The sequence below is a fragment of the Peromyscus californicus genome, unplaced genomic scaffold (assembly GCF_007827085.1).
Source record: "Peromyscus californicus insignis strain IS unplaced genomic scaffold, ASM782708v3 Scaffold_4__1_contigs__length_199733344, whole genome shotgun sequence".
Classification (NCBI taxonomy): Eukaryota; Metazoa; Chordata; class Mammalia; order Rodentia; family Cricetidae; genus Peromyscus; species Peromyscus californicus.
The window spans coordinates 86891554-86898244 of NW_026294562.1; positions in this window are offsets into that span (position 1 = coordinate 86891554).

Consider the following 6691-nt stretch of genomic DNA (forward strand, 5'->3'; position numbering starts at 1 on the left):
ACTTGGAGCAACTAAAATGGACGAAGGATATGGGTAACAAGACCAGTAAGCTGGACAGCCCTCTGGCCTGTGTTCTAAAAAATTTTGACAAACTTTATCCTCCCCCTCCCCCCAGTAAAGGAAGATTTTGGCTATCCTATCACCTAGAGCTGACTGTGAACATTTTGTGAATTCAAATGACCCAAGTTCAGGTCGACTGGCCCCCAAGGGCACTTTTGATCCACAAATGGCCTGGGCAATAGTTGATATCACCCGTGGACATTACAGCCACCTGGATCGAGTTGGATACATTTTTCCCTGGGCTGAGGCAGCTCCTGCTCTGCCTTCCTGGATGAGGGTCTTCGTGATCTAGACCTGGCAGGCAGCCAGCCAGGCTCTCCTTGTCAGTGAAGGGGACCCCCGGGAACCTGCTGCCCAGACTCAGGGGACCTCTCCAAAGCCTACTCTCCTGGAATTTGCTGTGCAAACATAAGGAACGTTTCCAAACCCAGTTCTGCACAATCCCCAGAGGAATCGGAACTTCTCCGTCCCTCTTCTAACTACCTCTACCCACAACTCCCTTCAGCATCTGAGCCTCCCGCCCCAGCTCAGGACCCTCCCAGACGACCTCAGTCATCTGTACCTTCCAGAACTGGCTCCTCTGTTTTCCTGCCAAACATTCTTGTACTGTCTACTCCACCTCTCCTACTTTCTACTCCCTTCCTTCCTGCTTCCTTTTCCCAGCCCCAGGCCATTCTTCACTCCGCCTTCCTCTGTTCCCCTCCCGTCTTTTCCCAGCCGCCCATCTCAGCTCTGCGTGTGTCTTGCTTCCTCTCACCCTCCTATGCCCAGCAAGGGGCCCCACATGGTACTCCCACTCCAGGTACATCCCCCAGTTCCCCACCAGGTCTCACCATGCCTCCTCCTGTTTCCTCTTTCCCTACCCCGCTGCCATCTCTTCCTAGCCCTCCTCAGTCCTTCCCCTCCACACAGGGGTCAGGGAATCCCACATGGCCCTTCCAACCGCTCTGCTCTGTCTTCTCTCCTTTCTGCTCCCACCAACAAGCCCCCTCCGGCCCTCCTGAGTTCTTGGACCCCAACTCAGGCAACATCTGTCTCTGTCCTTGCCCCCTTGTGACAATACCCGGATGAATTTGTTTATATTCCCTTCTCCACCATAGACCTCTTCAATTGGAAAATCCAGAAACCCTCTTCCAGGGTGTCAGCCCTGACTCCCCGATTTCTCAATTTCTCTGGCTAATTCTATCTTTTCTATCTTTTTCAATCACCTCCCCATTTGGGGTGACACCCAACTGATTCTCAGCACTTTTTTTTAGCTACCAAAGAAAGCGTGTGGATTCTCACAAAGGCCACTGAGACAATCCCTGGAATAGACAGCTGCACTGCCTGATGAACTGAGGGCTGAAAAGTTTGACCAAGTCTTGCTAAGGAGGAGGCCACCTTGGAATTACCACACTGAGTGAGGTAGGAAATCACTCAGTAATTACCACCAGGCTCTGATAGAAGGGTTGACAAGGGCAGCAAGCAGGGTCCAGACGGATCACCTTCAGCTTTCCTACAGTGGATGGATTTGCAGGGAAGAATAGGTCAGAACTGTTAGAAATAGCCCAAAAGGTATTTGACAACTGATGGTAAAGAAGACCAAATGGCCAAAAAGGTGAGGCAAGCCACCCATGGCAGCACTGTGTGACAGCCGTTCTCAACAAAAAGCCACTGCAAAGAAATCAATGTGCCTAAAGGGATGGGTGTGGTGGTATTGTGTTCCCCCAAAATATTGTGCATGCTAATAAACTTATCTGGGGTCAGAGAAGAGAACAGCCACAATATTAAACGTAGAGGATAGGCAGTGGTAGCACACGCCTTTAATCCCAGCATTCCAGAGACAGAAATCCCTCTGGATCTCTATGAGTTCAAGGTCACATTGGAAACAGCCAGGCATGGTGACTCACGCCTTTAATCCCAGAAAGTGAACCTTTAATCCCAGGAAGTGAGGCAGAAAGCAGAAAGATATATAAGGTGTGAGGACCAGAAACTAGAAGCTTTTAGCTGGTTAAGCTTCAGGCTTTCGAGCAGCAGTTCAGCTGAGAGCCATTGGGATGAGGACACAGAAGCTTCTGAGGAAACAGGATCAGCTGAGGAACTGTCGAGGTGAGGAAGCTGTGGCTTGTTCTGCTTCTCTGATCTTCCATTATTCATCCTAATAACTGGCCTCAGGTTTGATTTTATTAATAAGACCTTCTAAGATTCCTGCTACAGATGGGATATTGGAAGAATGAATTCCCACAGTGGAAACAGATGGCTCTCCATTAAAAGGATGGAGGCCCACCGAGGAGGCAGGTAGCCACCCCACCTCCACCTTCCTGGCTATAGAAGACTAGTGGGGCTGAGGCTCCTTTGGATTGGGCCCCTCTGAGAGCCTATGGTAACTGTTAATGTCAGGGGCAACCTATAGGCTTCCTGGTTGACACCAGGGCTACCCACTCAGTCTTGCAGGAGCTGTAAGGACTCCTTACCATTAGACAATAAAGATACCAGAGGGTGTAAAGCAATACAAATGTACTGCTGATTGGGCTGTCAACTTGGGTCAAGGGACCAAAACCCATTCTTTTATTGTCATCCCTGAATGCCCCTTCCCATTATTGGAGTGGGATCTCCTGGACAAACTTCAGGTCACAGTTTCATTCTTAGAGGACACCCCAAGTTACAGTTAGGAGAGCTTGCAAAAGCCTTGACTATAACCTACCCAACAAGTGAGGAATATCTGCTCTTCCAAAATCCCAATCATTCCCCAGAAGAGAAATGGAAAACATTAATCTAAAAAGCTCCCACATTATGGGCAGAGGACAATCCCTCTGGTGTGGCCAAACATGTGCCACCTGCCATAGTACAGGTGACATCTGAGGCTATACCCATCTCCTAGATAAGGACAGATTGACCTTTATAAATCCTTGGCCATTAACTCTGCTACCCTACTACCGGATGGCAACCCTGTAGAGCCCATCCACAACTACCTGGAAATGCTGGCATTATCCAAAGCACACAACCTGACCTGACAGATGTCCCACTCACCACCAGAGATACAGATCTCTATACAGATGGCAGTAGCTTCATCCAGGAAGGGACTAGGTATGCGGGTGTGGCAGTGGTCACAGGTCAAAAAGAAGTCATCTGAGCATAAGCCCTGCCAGGTGTACATCTACCCAAAGAGCAGAAATAATCACTCTCATGCAGGCCTTGTGATAGGTTAAAGGAAAAAAGGTGAACATCTACACTGACAGCCAGTCTGCCTTTGCCACGGCTCATGTTCACAGATTTATAGACACAGGGACTTACTCACTTCAGAAGAAAACATTAAAAATAAACATGAAATCATTAAATTGCTGGAGGCCATCTTGCTGCCAGTTGAACAGACCATAATATACTGGCCAAGACAACAAAACAACAAAAGCCCCAAAACTCAAGATAACAACACTGCAGATCAGGGCTCCAAGGAGGCTGCACTCAGGGAACCCAGTTCCCAAACATCCTAGAGCTAGCCACCATTCCTGAGCCCCCACTTAATTTCAACAAAGATGTCCCTGAGTATAATCCAGAAGTCAAGTCATATTCTGATTTGGGGTCCTGGGGAAACTGCCATGGATGGTGGATCTTGCCAGATGGAAGAATTCGAATACCAAGGGTGTTGGGCCAGAGCTGGCTAAATGCCTTCCAGTGCTCCTCCATGTACTTGTCACCTAAAAAAATCTCAGAACTCATCTCCCCTCATCTCTGAATGCCTGGGCATCAAAAAATACTTCAAAGAATTTCAGACCATTGCCTGACCTGCACTCCAATAAAAGCAAAAAATGATATGCTCCCATCAGGAAATGGAGTCAAGGTACTATACCTGGTGAATTTTGGGAAATGGACTTCACTGAAATCAAGTCAGGACTGTATGGATAGAACCATCTGCTGGTCCTTGTTGATACTATCATGGGATGGGTAGAGGCCTTTCCATCCCTGATGGTCCAGATAGTAGCCAAGAAATTGATAATGGAGATTATCCTCAGATTTGGCCTCCTTCTATCTCTAGGGTCTGGCAATAACCTGGCCTTCATGGCCAAGTTGTCTCAGTTGCTCTCTAAGGCTCTTAACATAGATTGGAAACTCCATTGTATGTATGAACCTCAGTGTTCAGGAAAGATAGGAAGGATGAATAGGACTTTAAAGGAGATTTTAACTATATATACTCTTGAGACTGGTGGTAACTAAGTTGATTTCCCATGTTATGCCCTTCCCAGGGTCCTCTGTACCCCCTATCAAGAAGTTTACTCCATATGAAATAGTCTTTGGAAGACCACTCCCCATGATTCCTCAGGTACATGCTGGACTGTTATCAGATTGCCCCACTCCAATCTCTGAGTCCTTAAAAGGATTGCAATTAACTTCAAATAAGATTTTCCCAAGTCCAGGCAGCTCAGCCTGTTGGGTACAAGCCCCCTGATCACCAGTTCCAGCCCAGAGATGCTCTCTCTGCTGATTCGCTACTTCAAAACTAACAGGCTTGAACCCTGGTGGAAAGGTCCTTACATCACAATTCTCCAGACTCTGCACTTGCTGTCCAAGTCACTGATATTCCTACCTGGATTCATCACTCTCACTTTAAGAAGGCACCAGAAGATCAAGAAAATTCAAAGGAAAAAGAAAAGGTAAAGAGGTGGACTGGGACTGAACCTGGCCCCTTAAAAGTAGACTTACGTCTAAGATTTGAGATTGTTCCTACTTTCTTACCGCTGCCTTTGACTGTCACTATGATTGCTCTTGACTAACAGTTATGCTCCTATTTGCCTTAGGATCTGACCCTCACTGTCTTTTAACTGGGGGATAGAAGGTTCACCTGTTACAGGGAATGTCTTAATATTTAAGGCCAAGGACTATTCCCACCCACCAGATCCCATTATTTGACTGAAGAAAAGAAAACAAATCTCTTTTTCACCCAAATGGAAAGAGGGTAATTGGGATGAACTAATTTGACTGGCCAATTCCAATATAACTGTGTTGGTCTGAATAGGAATGGCCTCCATTGCCTCATGTGTTTGAATGGTTGGCCTATAGGAAGTGGCGCTATTAGGAGGTGTGGCCTTGTTGGAGTAGGTGTGAGCTTGTTGGAGGAAGTGTGTCACTGTGGGGGTGGGCTTTGAGGTCTCATATGCTCAAGCTATTTCCAGTACACAGTATCCTTCTGCTGTGTTGTGGAATAATCTTTTTTTACACTGTAAAGATGTGTCTTTGCCAAAGCAACTTCTGATTGGTTTGATAAAGAGCTAAATGGTCAATAGCTAGGCAGGGAAAGGGGTTAGGTGGGATTACTGGGGACAGAGTTCTGGGAAGAAGAAAGGCAAAGACACCATGAGACACAGAGTGAGCAGAATGGGCAGTACATAGATGAAGTAAATGAGCCTTGGGGCAGCACATAGATGAATATAAATGGATTAATTTTAGTTATAAGAGCTAGCTAAAAGAAAGTCTAAGCTATCAGCTGAGCTTTCATAATTAGTAAGAAGTCTCCCTGTGGCTATTTGGGAGCTGGCGGGTGGGACAGAGAAGTCTAACTACAAATGGCATCCATCTTCTGGCCACGTATATCCACATAAGACTTGCAAAAGCTTTAAAAATGGGATTCTAAACACACAAAAATGGAGACAAATGTGGCTTCCCAGTCTCATGTCTCTCAGGCCAGCCAGAGTGCAGAGGCATATCTCCCAGCATCTGCCTGCTTGCTTGAGCTGCCAGCACATCACGAGCTAAGCCACATGGTGGGTTTAAGGCTTTGCTCATGCAGACAGAAAAGGTTACAGATACACAGTAAAGCAGGTTCAGGTGGAAAAAACCTCTAAGCAATGTAGGTAGGCTTAAGAAAAAAAAATGGGTATAGACAGTCATAGAAAAAATAGCTTAAACATAATAAAGTCTTAAAGAGAGAGTAAAGTAATTAAAAAGAAAAGAATAAGCCACAAAGAGATGGGAAATACAGAGGGAGTCTAGATCCTGTATGTTATTGTGTTGTCTTTGAATTTTTTGATTGCTGATGAGCAAACAATAGCTGCTGAGAGACATTGGATTATGGAAACTGCTAAATTAAATCAACCTATATATTTTTAAAATGTCTTAACTTCAAAATGGAAGTCAGAAAATATGTTGTGTTGGAGAAGAGGTTATGCTTTTTGTTTCCACAGAAAATGAAAGGCTGTGGATTCCTTCAAGGTTAAAGAGGATCAAGTTTGATCAGAAGAGACCCCCTGAAAATCCTAGATGCAGATATAAAGAAATAAACCTAGGAAAACTGCAAGATGGGTGACATATGTTTTACCTGCTCAAACATAAAACAAAAAAAAATCATCTTTGGCTGGCTTGTGTACAATATACAGTTTATACTTGTAATAACACACATATGTATGTTACCTTTGAAAGTTTATGTGTTTTCAGAGCAAGGGGACCAGACACCAGTGAAAATGGGTGGCCCAGGTGATTCAGCCTCTCAGAGTGCCTCTGTTGCAATTTCCTCAGAGTTCTGCATCCAGAACAGCTTCAAGGCTGCTGGCTGAGATGATCCAGCCTCACAGACTATTTAAGCCAGGATTTGAACATTATCCTAATTTTCTCAGGGTCCCCCCTCAAAGATTCCAGCACCCCAAGACAACAGGAAGCAGTC